This window comes from Protopterus annectens, chromosome 10.part0, assembly GCF_019279795.1.
Source record: "Protopterus annectens isolate FY-2018-M chromosome 10.part0, PAN1.0, whole genome shotgun sequence".
In the NCBI taxonomy this organism is placed as follows: domain Eukaryota; kingdom Metazoa; phylum Chordata; order Ceratodontiformes; family Protopteridae; genus Protopterus; species Protopterus annectens.
The window spans coordinates 1309914365-1309931515 of NC_056744.1; positions in this window are offsets into that span (position 1 = coordinate 1309914365).

A 17151-nucleotide genomic window follows, 5' to 3' on the forward strand; every position below is an offset into this window, starting at 1 on the left:
AGGAGAAGGGGAAACCACCATACTGTTATACCGGCTGAATCAAGAGAGGACCCTGAGTGCTTGAAATGTAAATTTAGAGAAATGTGCAATGCCCAGACAAATGTTATGTTAAAGAGGCACATATTTTATACAAGAGACCAAAAGGCAGGTGAAACTTTTGCAGCTTATGTCACTGACTTGAGAAATAAGTTTAAAATGTGCAGATTTGGTGATTTGAAAGGTGGGTTAATAAAGGACAGATTTTTGTGTGGAGTAAATAGTGCTGCAGTGAGAAAGATTTTACTTTGTGATAGTGATTTAATGTTGAGCAAAGCTATAGAGATTTGCCAAATCCATGAGCTCACAGAAAGGCACACAAATATGCTTCCAATTGATAAGAGCATGGTTTCAGCAGCCTCTAGAGCAAATGTAGACAGCATGCAGCATGTGGCAAGCAGAAGCCCCTGCAGGTTTTCCAGGGAGGACCTGTAACTCTCTAGCAAGTTCCAAGACTAGCTCAGCAAAATGCACATGCTCAGTTCAGCATAAGCGTGAGTCAGCAAAATCCAAGTCAAGTCTTATTGTTAACTGTCATAATTGTGGTGTAAATCATCAGTCTAAAAGAGAGAGACATGCTTAACATTTGGTCAGCAATGCCACAAGTGTAAAAAATGGAACCACTTTCAAAAGTTTTGCAAATCAAGCTAGCCTCATTCAGTTATTAAGAAAAGTCACTTAGAAAAGCAAGTTGATCATGTAGAAAGCTGTAACCCTACTTTCTATGTAGACGGTGTATCAGTAGTTGTTGAAAAGGTTAATGCAGTTGATTGCACGAAGTGTTTTGTACTGTACAGATCAATGGTAAAATCATGGAGCTCAAAGTAGACACTGGTTCAAAGTGTAATGTAATGTCAGCAGAAACATTTGCTAGCGTGAGAGCTGGTGAGCAACTCAATTTGGCTAATTGTGCAAAGCTTGTTGCTTATGGATGCAAAGAGATTCAAACAGAAGGCTCAGTAATGCTTTCATGCTATGCGGCCGGGAACAGTTATCGCTTTCAATTTTATGTAGTCAGAAGACCTATGCAGTCATTATTAGGGCTCAGAGACAGTTTTAGAATGAAACTGATTTCTTTTACCAAAGAAGTCCACCATGTAAGCACATGTCCCAGTTCCAGCTTCAGTGATGCTATTTCCTCAGAGTATGCTGATATTTTCGAAGATGAGTTAGGCAAACTTCCAATTGTGTACTCCATGATCAGACCAGTGAAAAGAGTTCCAATAGCTATCCAGGATAAAGCCATGGTCCAGTTAAAGAAGATGGTGCAGGAAGTTATGATTTGCCCAGTCATAGAACCAACCGAGTGGGTGTCTTGCATGGTAGCTGCTCATAAGAAAAGTTCAGATGAAATCAGAATATGCATTGATCAAGAGACATGAACAAGGGATAAAAGAAACCTCATCATCCTATGCATACAGTCGAGGAGGTTGCCACACTGATGCCAAGGACCACTGTTTTTCTGTCTTAGATGCAAAGAGTTCATTTTGACATTTTGGCAAGTAATGCTTGATTGCAAATCTTCACTACTGCCTACATTCTGCACACCATTTGGTAGATACAGATTCTTCAGAATGCCTTTTGGAATAAATTCTGCCAGTGAAGTATTTCAGCATTTTTTCAGGTTATCCGTATGTTATAATAGTGGATGATTTACTGGTTGGAGGTAATGGTGAAGCAGAGCATAACAAAAACCTCAGGAAAGTTCTGGACAGAGTGTGTGAAGTGAACTTGAAGCTCAGTCCTCTGAAATGTAAATTCAGGCTACCAGAAGTTACTTATGTAGGTCATTTATTTACCAGTACAATCTTATGACCAGACCCTTCCAAACAAGCAGCCATTCTTGAGATGCCAGCTCCAGACAATGTTCAAGCCTTATAGCATTTTCTTGGTATGGTCAACTATTTGGGCAAATTTATTGCTAACTTTAGTGAATTATCACTTCCCTTAACAGAGCTGACATGCAAAAATGTTGTCTGGTCATGGCTAGAACAACACCAGAGAACATTTACTAACCTCAAACAGCAAATTGGCAACCTGCCTACATTGAGATACTATAATGTCCACAAACCAGTAGTTTCTTTTCCTGTGATGCTTCAAAGTTTGGTATTGGTGCAGTTATTCTTCAAGGGAGCAGACCAGTTGTCTATGCATCTAGAACTCTTACCCAAACTGAGATGCAGTGTGCTCGAATTTAGAAGGAACTTTTGGCAATTGTTCACGTTTGAAGTTTCATGATTATATTTATGGCTGAGCTATGCAATTTAAAATGGATCATTAACCTCTAGTCATTATTTTAAAGAAGCCTATGCATACCACTCCAGCACGACTACAAAGAATGATGCTCAGAATACAAAACTACAACTTCAAAATGGTCTATGCAAAAGGCAGACTTCTTAATCTGGCTGATACCTTATCCAGAAATACCACAGAACAGCTTTGTGCAGAGAATTTTGACTGATGTCATGGAAGTGGATAATTTTTCTACCACAAGACTTGATCAGCTAAGTGATCATACAAAGACTGATCCAGTTTTGTAGAAGCTCAGCCACTTCATAGATGTTGGATGGCTGTCAAAGCAATCTTGTGTACTGCCAGAAGTACAACCTTATTTTCCATATATATTTCCAGACAACCACAAGGCATTCTATAGTTATGTCAAGAATCTAAATGTCAATGCTCAGATCTGCTCTGAGCTTCAACAGAATGGCATTAAATATACTGATCCAAAGGATATTGTCAATATCCTTGCAGGTCAATTTAATGCCAACTTCACCCCCCTAACCCCCTAAAGGGTCCATCTTAGTACCAAAAGATTGCCAAATTCTGGTAATCATGGCCACACAGGTAGAAACTGCACTCTCCAAAGCTAAGAATACAACATCCTTGGGACCAGATGACATCCCAGGCTGTGTACTACATGAACTACAAAATGAACTGGCACCTCACCTAAGTGTCATGTTTAATCATAGCCTCACCTCAGGCTTCATGCCCACTGAGTGGCACACAGCTACAGTTATTTCAGTCCACAAGGGGGGATCCACCTTGGATCCTGGGAACTACCATCCAATCAGTCAGATGAGCCTGATCTGCAAAGGCATGGAAGGCATTATCAGGGAACTTATAAACAAAGACATTGGCAACCTTCAAACACTGGACCCAACCCAGTTTGAGTTTGTGAAGGGCCAATCTTGTCTCCTGAACCTGACTGACTTCTTTGAATCAGTCTCCAGAGCTGTGGACAAGGGTAAGGCAGTACACACAGCCTATCTGGACCTTGCCAAAGCCTTTGACACCATCCCCTACTCTGGAATCATAGATAAACTTACTAAGCTGGGCATAAATCCCTATGTCACTCGATGGGTTGCCAACTGGCTTACTGACAGAACCCAGACTATAAAAGTAGCCAACTCCAAATCCAGCTCCAGACAAGTGACAAGTGGAGTATCTCATGGTTCAGTTCTGGGACCGCTCTTGTTTGGCATCTACTTCTCTGAAGTACAGGCCAACATAAGGGACTCTGGCTAACAAAGTTTGCAGATGACTGCAAACTGGGAGCCATTATTGAATCCCCAAATGATGTGGATATTCTACAAAAGGGCCTTACAGAGACAGATGCTTGGTGCCAGAGCCATGGGCTCAAGCTTAATGCCAAGAAATGTATAGTTATCCCCTTTGGGAAAAACCATGTACCCATGAATTACCACATAGGTGGCAGTGCACTAAACACCGAAAGTGTGATGAGAGACTTAGGGACGCAGGTGCACAGTGGTCTCACCTTCAATAACAGCATCGCCACAACAGTCAGGAAATCCTTCTATGTGGCACACCTCATCACTAAGGCCTTTTCATCTAGAAAAAAGGAGGTCATTGTCCCACTGTACTCATCCCTCATTAGACCCGTTATAGAGTGCAATGCCCCATTTGGTATGTACCTCACAAGACATCTACAACAGCTGGAAAGGCCACAGAAATACCTCACTAAGAGAATCACAGGCCTAAAGCAGATGCCCTATGCTGACCGTCTAAAAAAACTTCAGCTATACTCTGTGGCATATCGTCTACTCAGAGGCGATCTCTGCTTAACATATAAGGCCATGTCAATCATTGAGCTGTTGAACATGCTCCACTTAAAGAAATCCCAATCTCTCAGAGCCACACGCTCCAGGGATCTAAATCTTGTTATCACAATAAACAAAACATGCTGGCGAGATAGGTTCCTGACCCAGAGACTCCCCAGACTCTGGAATAGACTGCCCATACATGTCAAGCAGAGTACCTCTTTGGCCCTCTTCAAAAGGAACCTTGATGATTGGATGGGAAAAAGGAAATTAGACAGGGGCCCAGGGAAGTAAATATTGTGGGAAGAAATATCCAGGGAATTGTTTGGCTAGGCTTGTATAGGCCCTAGGGCCGATAGCTTAGTACCAACCTATGAACCTATACAGAAATGAGATGCTTTTGGAAAATGGTATCATTTTAAAAGGTCCCAAAGTTATTTTTCCTACTTACTTACAACATGAATGCATTTTGATTTTGAACTGTGGCCACCCAGGTTCTGAAGCTACCAAAAGAAGGGCGAGAGGACTAGTATTTTGGCCTTGTCTGTTGAAAGGCATTGATAAAGTGCTTTCATCAAACCACATTTGCAAAAAAAGAGTCACTTCAGCTAAGCCAGATTCCTGAACTACCTTGGTCAACAGTAGCCACTGACATATTTAAGTGGAACAATCAGCATTGCTTAGTGTTGGTAGACTCTTATTCGAACTGGCTTGAGATTGACTTGCTACCTAACCTAACATCCATGCTGTTATTACTAAGTTGAAATGTCATTTCTCAGTCCATGGTAGTCCACATTAAGTTATTTCTGACAATGGTACCCAGTTTACCAGTCAGTTGTTTCAGAAATTTGCAAAAGAGTGAGACTTTATCCATGTTACTAGTAGCCTGGAATACCCACAATCAAATGGCCTTGCTGAACGTGCAGTACAGAGTGCAAAGCAATTACTAGAGAGGTCAAAGCTTGACAATACCGATATCTTTTTGAATTTACTTAATCTCAGAAATATACCACATGACAACCTACTTGGCTCGCCTGCTCAACGACTTCTGTCTAGGCAAACCAGAACAACCTTGCCTATCAGTTCTAGTTTGTTGGTGCCTAATGCTAAAAACAACAGAGCAATCAAAGCCCAACTCTTTAAGAAGTGTTCCTTTCAGAAGTCCAGCTGATGATAAAATGAGGAGATTACTTTGTCCATTAAAAGAAGGAGAGACAGTGAGGATGCAAACGACAAAAGGCTTTGATTGATATGGTCAAGTGAGAGGCACTTGTGCTGAGCCGCGATCCTACTTAGTGGAATCTGAGGGTATAGAATACAAAAGAAACTACAGGCATCTTCTTCTGGTGTCTGAAATGATATTGCAGCATCGTACCTGTGATACTCACTCTAGTTCTCAGAGCAACCCTGACAATGTTCATACTGAAGAACATGTCTCAATATCCATTCCATTTCCTGATGATGTCCCAGATGTCCCCAGAGTTGAACATTCCTTGAAGACAGTCCCCGTTTCTAGATCCAGTTCTGATTTTTATGTTACACGATCAAGTCGTATTTCTAGACCTAGTGTAAAATACACAGCAACGTGGACATGATTGTCTTATATGTGTCTAATTTTGTGTGACTGCATGTCAAAGAATTAGTTCTGTATAACTGCATGTCAAAAGATCATTTCTGTATAATTGCATGTCAGTGAATACTGTCATATGGTATATAATCTATTTCTCAAAGAGGGAGGATGTAGAACAGGGCGTGTATGTGTAACTTTAAGAAACAAATAGTGAGCACGTAAAGTCAGCAGTGCCATTTTGAGAGAACAGCCAGAGTGTTAACATGTATGAGTGTAGTAGTCAGTCTGTTTACAAGTTTAAGTTTGTTACTAAACCTCAGTCCTGATGTGTTTGTGTGTAATAAAATTGCTTGAACCGAACTCACAACTGTTTGTCTGTTTTATCCTGACTGGATGAGCAACATATATATTTATATATTTATATATTGGTCTACCCAATACGGCCAAAAAGCCAAAATTTCAAATCCGAGAAGACTGAGACAAAATTGCTGAAACCTCACATGAACAAATGCTAGGTAAGTAACCACTTGTCTTTCATTGTGAACTTTGCCCTTTCCCCACTATAGTTCTCTCTCAAAGTTGGTATACTTAGGGAGGTGTGTGGAGGTTGAAGCCTCCACATGGGTGGGTTTAATTTGCTTCAGTTTTCAGTTTTTTGTTACTTTGTTGTTCCAGACATGTGGTTAACCAACTATCAGTCTGTCTTCACCCACACCACCTTCTCCTTATGCCTCTCTTAACTCTTTTACCACTCATTTAATTTCTATCTCAAAATTAAATCAACCTTCTGCTATCCATCCTTTGTAAATAACTCAGTGCCCTGTATTGTGATAGCTATTCTACTGCACAGTTATTTATGTAAGTATATCTGTACAGAGTACAAGCAGTATAAGAAGTCTTGTATAGTTACTATCTTACCTATTTTGACATTGAAAAATGTATTTTAATTGTATTCTTACTGACACTGTTGATGTTATATAACTTAAAAGATTTTGATTGTATTGCATGTACTGGAGCTTTTCTCCACAGGCCTCCCCTGAAAAGGGGCCTTTGTGCCATGTTGGACTTCCTTGGTTAAGAAATGTGAAATAAATAAAGATATAATATGACTGTTCTTCTTCTTAAGGATCTGCATCTAAAATCCCACTCTCTCATTATTTCTTGATTTTCCTCTATGCTTCATCATCATCATCATAATCTTTTTCCACTTTGAATTGTAGCTTCCTGTTTGTGTTAAGTATAATAGCCTTAACTGTTTAACTGTAAAATATCCCTTCAAATCAGGCAAGCCTAAACTACGTTGTTCTACTGGAAAGGCCACCTTTGATTCTTGCCCTCTTCCCTTCCTAGATAAAATCCTTCAACTTTTTATTAATTACTCTGAACAACTTTTCTGGTTGATGAAAGTATGCCTAACTAAAGGGGCTAAAAACATTTTTACTGCTTGTAAAAAGCTTCTTTTGTTAAGTCTCTTTCCACATATCCTTATCTGCCATAATGGAATCCTTTTGAATCCATAATCCTAAATATTTTAATTTATCATGTCTCCATAAATATAGGTATTAATAAACCAATTCATGTGTGGGTACAGAGTTTACAGCTAAAGCCTTTGTTTTGTATTCATTAATTTTATATCCCGAAAAAACTGAAACTATCTCAGAATGTTTCACATCACTGAAATGTCCTTTTCTGGTTTTATCAGGTACAAAATATTATCGTGTGCAAATAAAGCCAACTTTCTTGATTGCCACACCAATTATATCCTCAAATGTTGTAGTCTCTTATTTTCTTTGCCAGTGGTACTAAAACATAAATAAAATAGCAAAGGGGAAAGGGGACACCCCTGCCTAGTAACAATGTTCAAACACAACTTATCAGAGAGGAACCCTCTCACTTTGAGTTTTGCCTCTGAGCCCTCATATATAGGATCATATGAAGGTACTAGGCTAATGGCACTAGGGCTCTTACAAGCCTAGGCAAGTTCTACCCTTATTTCCATGATCAGCACTTATTGCCCCTGTCCAAGAGGGACACAGGTGGAACCTCTGGGGTAAATTTATGGTTACCCATCCAGTCATCCAGATTGCATTTAAAGAGGGCCAATGAGGTGCTCTGCTTGACATGAAGTGGGAGTCTGTTCCAAATGCGTGGTAACCTCTGGGAAACAAATCTGTCTCTTCAGCAGGTTCTATTAATGTCACATACCATGTCAAGCTCTTTAGAGTGAGTAACCTGTGTACCATTTGACTTAATGATAAGCAGCATTTCCAATAAAGCAGGGTCAGAGATCACCTTTTATGCAAAGCAGAGGTCACTTCTGAGTAGTCTGTATGAAACAGAATAAAGTGACAGTGATTTCAGATGATCCACATAGGACAGATGCTGAAGACCTTGAATTTTCCTTGTGAGGAACTTTTGAGGTCTCTCTAATTGCTGCAGGTGCTTGGAAAAGTACATACCAAAGGGGGTGTTGTACTCAATTACTGGTCTGATGAGGGAAAAGTACAGAGAGGTTATAACTTCTTTTTTTCTGGAGGCAATGCCTTTACTTATGAGATGAGCAATATAGAATGCCCTTCTTACCACTGTGGAAACATGGTGGTCAAAGTTTGATGTTAACCTGTGTGCCCAGGTCTCTCATCACTGAGTGCATACTTGAGGTGTTGCTATTGATGTGGTAGTTAGAAGGACATCACTTTTTTTGCATTGAGTTTAAGGCCATGACTTTAGCACCAACCATTTGTTTGTGTAAGACCCTGTTGTAGGATGTTGACATCATTTGGAGATTCTATGACTGCTCCCAGCTTTCAGTCATCAGCAAAGTCCCAGGACTGATTCCTGTGGAACACCACTGGTTATAGGTCTGCTGTTGGATGTGGAGTCCCTTATTTTGACTATATGGGTTCTATCAGTGAGACAGTTAGCGACCCATATAACAATGTAAGGATTGATACCTAGCTGGGTGAGTTTATCAATGATGCCTGAGTGGGGGGATAGTGTCAAACACCTTGGCTAAGTCTAGGTAGGCTGTATGCACAGATTTCCCCTTGTCCAGGGCCTTGGTGACTGTCTCTAAGAAGTCCACTAGGTTTAACAGGCATGATCTCCCTTTGAGAAATCCAAACTGTGTAGGGTCAAGTGTTGGGAGATTACCTATATCTTTGTTGATTAGGTCCATGATGATTTGCTCCATGGCTTTGCTGACAAGGCTATTCAGGCTATTAGGTCTATAGTTCCTAGGGTCAGTGGAAGCACCACCTTTGTGCAAGGGAATAACAGTGGCCATTTTCCATTCAGCTGGGATGAAGTCAGTGTTTAGACTATGAATGAAAAGAGTACCTAGTGATGCTGCTAATTCTTGTTGGAGCCCATGTAGGACATAGCCTGGGATGTTATCAGGTCCCATAGATGCTGTGTAACATTAGAGAGGGAGTTTACGACCTGCTCTTTAGAGATACAAGGTAGAGGACAGGTGGTAGGGATGTCATGTGGGGTACATGTAGTGGGGACAGGGGAATGAAGTTTTCACAAAACCTGTCAGCCAACAGGTTAGCTATGTCCACAGGTTCAGTATATGTGGTATCATTAACTACCAGTTCAGCACAGATCTGGGCCTTTCCTTTTAGGTTACAGATGTAACTAAAAAATGCCTTATGGTTGTACTTAGTTGAGGAAGCTAATTTGGATTCATAGTTTGCTTTGGAGGACTTCACAAGAATTCTTATTTGCTTGTTTAAGCTAAGGAAGGAGTGTTTCCAGTTTAGGGCTCACTCCCTCTTAGTCTGGACAGCAATTTCTTTCTCTTATTGTAAAGCCTATTAATGGCAGTTGTCCACCAGGCAGGTTTGCTCTTCTTTAGATTGCCTTGGTCCTATCAGGTATAGGCAAGTCAATGCAGTTATACAGGTGCTTGTATAAAGCACTGGTGTAGCTCTTGGCATAGATGGCAGTTTCATTTGAGGGGGGAGGTGTAGTGAAGCTATTTATACCACCCTGTAACATGTTATAATCTGCTTTGGAGACTGTTTTAGTTCAGTTGCTGCTGGGGGGGAGTCAGGTGTGATAGTTACTTCAGATGAGACTGATTTGTGGTCAGATCTCACCAGGGAAGACCTAACATGTAGGGGTGCTACAGTTGTTTCCCCATATTGGTGACTACAAGATCCACAGTGTTGGCAGCCCTTGTGGTGGTGTCAACAAGCTGGTCCAGGACATTGGAGTTAATAAAGTTGTGGAACTTTTGGGCAAGTGAGTCTGAGCACAAGTAATTTACCTAGTCAATGGCTGGATTGTTAAAGTCCCCCAAAACCATGGTGTTCGTATGTATCTTGATAGACTCAAGTAGATCCAAATAGGCAGAGTGTGTGTCCCGATTCATGGATGGGGTCCTGTAGCTGGCAATGACTTGAACAGGAGTCCTATCTCCAGGGAATCATACTGTGACTGTACAAATATCCGTGTCTTCCAAGGTGAGGATTCCTTCCAGTGATTGCAGTTAAATGTTAAGGTTGTTTTTATATGGAGTTTCCACATCAGGAATTTTGTCCTTGAGACACTGCCTAAAAAAGGCACTATGGGGGTGGCAAGATCCTTAGCCAGTAGCAAAAATCCTAGGGGTGACAGGTGAAGACCATCTGTGGGAAAGCATTGCGGTCTGTCGATCATGTCATCCCAGGCTGACAGATACTGGATCCCCTTAGAATGACACCAGCAACCAAGCCAATTATTGAAGTCAATCATTTTCTGCTTGTATTGAGGTATCATCCTAGGTGAAGGTAAAATGCTGCTTAAGGATAGGGACATACCTGCATGAGACACATAGTCCAAGAGTTCAGTCATGTCTGTCTTCATATATTCCGGAGAGGTGCATCTCAAGTCATTCACACCAAATGGACTACGATGGATTCATAACAGTACCAGTTGTTGAGAGACTTTAGTGCATGAACAATATGGCATATTCTGGCACCTGACCAGACAGCTGACCATGACCTTTTCCTTATCCAGCCTGGTGAGAAGTCCATTTGTGTGCCTCACGATGGACTCACCTATGATTAATATGTTTGGCTTTGTGTTTTGCCTTAAGAGCTTGACAGGTGAGACACTGGTGCATGTCCTATTATGTGTATTGTGTTCAGCAGTGGAAGTATTATGTGTAGCGTGAGACACTGGTGCATGTGCTATTATGTGTATTGTGTTCAGCAGTGGAAGTATTATGTGTAGTGTGTTTGTGCTTGTGTTTGGGAGATCTCTGGTGTTTAGGTATGTTTCTGGTGAGGACCTTTGCATATGTAGATATGTGTAATGTGGGTTTGGGTGGGGTAGGAGGTGAGGTATGCATGTTGACAAACCCACTCATTGTCATATGTAATGACTGGGATGTGAGAGCATGGAGTCAAGGTTCTTAATACAGTTTCATCTCTCACATGTTAAGTTTTTGTGGACTAGTAGTAGAGGGTTGTCAGTGAACATGAAGCAGTTGCTACACTGCCTCAGATGCCCATGTCAACCAAGCTGGCTGGAGAAACTAAGTAACCTCATTATTATATTAGGGAATGTAAATGCTTCCTTTGTTATACACATAAAATCCAGGCTTACTCTGTTGAATGTTTTCCCTGCATCAAGTCCCACCAACAGCAGTATTTTCTTACATTCTGCTTCGCTCTGGATCATCATTGTTTTATTAATGTGGTCAAATGCCCCCCCCCCCAATAAAACTACATTGGTCCGTATATATCGATTTTGGCAACACTTTTGCCATTCTTTTATTCATTATAGACAGAAACACTTTATAATCATGGTTTAAATTTGAAATGGGACTATATGAAGCCAGATCTGATGGGTCTTAACTGTCATTAGGTATTAAAAACACCACAGCTTTTTTCCAGGATATTGGTGCTTCCCCTCCTTTTAAAAATACTTTTTTACCGCCTAGGTTCCAAACTCAAACAAGAATACCATTTATTCCTGGATACTTTCCTGCAGCTAGGTTATACATCACAGTTTTTATCTCATCTCCTCCTATCTTAATTGATAATTGTTGAGCATCATCTACCTCTCACTATGGCATATGTTCATAGGTTCATAGGTGTGTACTAGGCTAATGGCCCTGGAGCCTTCACAAGCCTAGCCCATAGGATTACTCTGGCATCATGCCACCCAACCTTAGTTCCTAGTGCCTCTGTTGAGTAGAGGCACTGGAGTGATCCCTGGGGTGAATTTTCTATTTTCCATCCACTCATCAAGATTTCTCTTGAAGATGGCCAATGAGGTGCTCTGTTTGACATGTATGGGAAGTCTGTCCCATAACATGGGTAGTCTGTGGGTTATGAACCTGTCCCTCCAGCATGTTCTGTTGATTGTAGTAATGAGGTTGAGGTCTCTGGAGCATGTGGTGCGGAGGGATTGGAATTTCTTTAGATGTAGCATTTGTAACAGAGCTGGGTCAGACATGGCTTTGTAAGTCAAGCAGAGATTGCTTCTAAGTAGACGATATGAGACAGAGAAAAGTTGGAGTTTTTGGAGTCTGTCCATATAGGACAAGTGTTTAAGGCCTAGGATCCTCTTTGTGAGGTACTTTTGTGGCTTCTCCAGTTGTTGCAGGTGTCTAGTGAGGTACATGCCAAATGGGGCATTGTACTCGATGATTGGCCTAATGAGGGAAGAGTAGAGGGAGACAATGACCTCTTTCTTCCTGGATGCAAAACCATTAGTAGCGAGATGTGCCACATAGAAGGACTTTCTGACCACAGTGATAATGTGGTGGTCAAAAGAGAGGTTGCTGTCAACCTGTGTTCCTAGATCTCTTATAATGCCTTCTGTGTTCCATGGACTACCATTGATGTGGTAATTCAAGTGAACCGGGTTTTTCCCAAGGGGGATGATGACACATTTTTTGGCATTGAGCTTAAGGCCATGGTTCTGGCACCAGTCATTGGTCTCATTGAGGCCTTTCTGTAGGATGTCAACATCACTTGGGGAGTTAATAATAGCTCCCAACTTGCAATTGTCTGTGAACTTTGTCAGCCAGAGTCATTCATGTTGGCCTGGACTTCAGAGAAGTGGATACCAAACAGGAGAGAACCCAGGACTGAACACTGTGGGAATCCACTCATGACTGGTTAACAGTCTTCCATAAATATTTCCTTTTGTGCTTTTTATTGATTTCCACATTTCTCTGTTTTTTTATTAAATTTCCAAAATATCTCTAATACCGCTACATAATCTCTAGTTATTTTTCTTGTTATAGGCTCCTAAGTTTGGCAACATCCTTTGTGCTTTCTGTTGCCTAAGTCATTGTGCTAAAAGTTTTTGTTCTGAAGTTATCAAAAAACAGTTGCTAAACAGCAATCTTTCTAAATTCATATATATTATCCAGGTACTCCCTTATTTTCTCTTTAGTAGTCTACAGTTGCACCTCTTCTTGTTTTTGAGATTCCCCTTATTCTGCAGTACATTGACCTTTGGCAGCACCTCTAAATAATTCTTGTTAGTTCTAATCATATGTCTTTTTATTCTATTTCTACACTACGTTTAAACTCCACTTTCATTTTATCCCACTCAATAGATACAACTTTTGAAGTACTTTTTATCTTCCTTAATAATTCCTAAATAATTTCCACTACCCATTCCTTACCACACTTTTTCACAAGTAAGTGGGGAAGTAGAAATATCTAATTTTTACTTCATTACCCGGCATTTTTATCTTAGTTGTTGGTGCATGATCTAAAACAGTTATTGGATGTGTATCAAAGTTCTCAATTAAATGCATATGTTCCTAGAAATATAGTTTCTGTTTAGTCCAGTCCAGTTATTGTACCTTGGAGTATGATATCTAAATTCTGTCCTTGTTCCTACTACTGGAGTAATGTCTTCCATACCAAATATTTTCATAAATTTCTTCAGAAATCAACCCTGTTTGCTATATTTTCCTTTCTAGATCCTCCAGATACATCCTTATTGTTGCAAATCAAATTCCAGTCCCCACCTGTGCGTAAACTTCCCTGCTGAAAGGTGATTATTTCTCCCAGAATTTTCTTAAACTCCAATGTAGCAGTTTTTGCTGGAATATAATTCATGCCAGAGTAATCCTGGCTACCACATTATCTTTCTTCTCTCTTCTATCACTATTAGTGCTTCTCTACCAATTAATATAAGTACTCCCTTTTCCTTTGTTGCTGATAGTCTCCTGAATATCCATCCTGTAATCTTTTATTTATTAAATTCACATGCTTAGTTCTTTCCAAATGTGTCTCCTGCAGTATTGCTAATTCTACTCTGCATTTCTTAACCAACTTGTGGTGTAATTGTATATCCAGTTAAAGGATTGACTCCAAAAACAAATAAAAAACCTTTAATACTTAAAAAAGCACAAGGAAAAACAAACTGACACTCATTTAGTATTACTTTGCTTGTCAACTCTATCAGAGGTGGCCATATAGTTTGATTTTTTGAAAGAAAATAATACGTCACAGAGTTCTTCAGAGCATCAGCTTCTTTGCCAAGAATTTCATGGATGCCTCATTGGCTTTGATCAAAACAATGATAAGTTCAAAGCCTGTCTGGTCATATAAATCAATAACATCCTTGTAAAATGAAGATGTTGAATCTATACCAAAGAAGATCTTGGTATTTAAAAATATTTTTTTCAAATCTTGATATCTGAGACAGCAAACAATCCTAAGTTCTCGTGTTGATTGGTCTAACTGAAAAGCCTTTTTTTTAACAAGGAATTAACATTTGGAAAATTTTCAATATCAGAACTATCTCACCATTCACGCATCCTATAAGGGATTATTTTTAAATATAAAAACTTACAACTGGATAATTTCTATTTCACTGAATGTTTGAACACAAAGATTGTACCAAAGAGGTTATGTATTACCAAAATCCCCTTTGGTATAGATTCATATACTTCATTTTACAAGGATGTTATTGATTTATATGACTAGACAGGGAACTTATCATTATTTTGATCAAAACCAATAGGTTCATAGGTTCATAGGAGTGTACTAGGCTAATGGCCCTGGACCCTTTACAAGCCTATCCCAAAAGATTCCCTGGCAACATGCCACCCAATGTTGTTTCACAGTGCCTCTGTCCAGCAGGGCCACTGAAGTCATCCCCGGGGTGAATTTTCTATTTCACATCCACTCGTCAAGATTTCTCTTGAAGAGGGCCAGTGAGGTGCTCTGCTTGATGTGTAAGGGCAGTCTCTGGGTTAGGAACCTGTCCCTCCAACAAGTTCAGTTGATTGTAGTAATGAGGTTGAGGTCTCTTTCACATGTGGCATGGAGGGATTGGGATTTCTTTAGATTTAGCATGTCTAGCAGTGCTGGTTGTGACATGGCTTTGTAGGTCAAGCAGAGATTGCCTCTAAGTAAGTGATATGATACTGAGAAAAGTTGGAGTTTTTTTAGTCTTTCCGCATAGGGAAGTATTTAAGGCCTAGGATCCTCTCAGTGAGGTATTTTTGTGGTCTTTCTAGTTGTTGCATATGTTTAGTGAGGTACATGCCCAATGGGGCATTGTACGCGATAATTGGTCTAATGAGGGAAGACTAGACAGAGACAATTACCTCTTTCTTCCTGGAGGCAAAACCCTTTGTAATGAGATGTGCCACATAGAAGGATTTTCTGACCACAGTGGAAATGTGATTATCACTATTGCTATCCACTTGTCTTCCCAGATCTCTTAAGATACCTTCAGTGTTCAGTGGACTACCATTGATGTGGTAGTTCATGGGAACTGTGTTCTTCCCAAAGGGAATGATAATGCATTTCTTTGGTGTTGAGCTTAAGGCCATGGTTCTGACACCAGTCATTGGTCTCCAATAGGCCATTCTGTAGAATGTCATTATCATTTGGGGAGCTAATGATGGGTCCCAGTTTGCAGTCATCTGTGAACTTGGCCAGCCAGAGTCCCTTGGTTTTGGCTTGGACTTCAGAAAAGTAGATGCCAAACGGGAGAGTACCCAAGGCTGGATCCTGTGGGACTCCACCCATGACTGGTTGGCAGTCTGACTTGGAGTCCACTACTTTCACTGTGTAAATTCTATCAGTAAGCCATTTTGCAACCCATCTTGTGAAATTGGGGTTGATGCCTAATTTAGTGAGTTTATCTATGATTCCTGAGTGAGGAATTGTATCAAAGGCCTTGGCCAGATTGAGATAGGCTGTGTGAACTACCTTGCCTTCGTCCACAGCTCTGGTGGTAGACTCAAAAAAGTGTACAATGTTGAGCAGACAAGATCTACCCTTAACAAATCCAAACTGAGTGGGGTCTAGAGTCTGGAGATTCCCTATGTCCTAATTTATTAGGTCCATAATGATGCCATCTATATGCTTACATACCAGACAATGAGGGATCTATGCAGGTTTTGGCAAATGAAACTGATGCTATGAAGCAGCCTATCATTAATGATTTATTTCTTTCAAATAATCAGACTATATGGCCACCTTTGATAGAGTAGACAAGTAAATTAGCACTAACCAAGTGCTAATTTGTTTTTTTGCTTGCAGTTTTAAGTATTAAAATTTCTTATTTGTTTTTAGGGCTGTACCTTCATCTGGACATACAATTACACCACAGGTTGGGTAAGATATGCAGAGAGCTAGTTTAGTGGTTCAAGAAGACGTGCTATTTGCAAGTACTACATGTTCCAAATTAGTTCATTTACATTTCTTAATATAATTCAATGTTCTTTCCCTTTTGTCTATATCTGTGATACCACTCACATTCCATGATATGCTGCCATTATGATAAGAAGTTATTATTCCCACCAATTATATATAGCAGCCTTTTTAGATGTCTATTTCTAGCTTTTGTGTTACACGCACCCACTAATATTTGTAAGGTTGGGCTTTATACAGTTGTGCTTTTTCACCTCCATTTGATCCTTGGCCATATTTTACAAGTTTTTTTTTATTTTAATGAAAACTCTCAAGCAAAAAAAAACACACCCCTATAAGACCCCATAAACGGTTAACTTAATGCAAACACACAAAATTATGTATATCTTCATATAATGAAGTTTAACCCTCCTAGGAGGAACAGTTGTCTTAAATAGACAGCTGCAACACAGGCACTATCTGACCTAAATGTAAGGCTATGTATGCTAAGAAGCATGCTACTGCATCATGTGCTCCTACTTACACTAATTGCTGCCTGTTTCTTTTTATCTTTATTCCCCTCCCAGATGTGAAAAAAAGTTTGCATTCTTTCAGAAAACATTAACTTTTAGCCTTAAAGAAACCAGTGTTCTGGCTTTTATTGCTCTGTAATAAGCTTGTCTCCATAGAAACATAACAGAAAAAGAAAAAATGTAGCTCTTAGCTGCATACTTCAAAAGATATGCTGAGGATTTATTGCTAACAGCAAATTATTCCTTGCATTCAGTGTTCTCTTACTTGGTTCTATTTAAAAGCTGTTATTAGATTAAGCCAAGGGTCTTAATCCAGACATTCATCTATTCAAAAGTAAGATAAA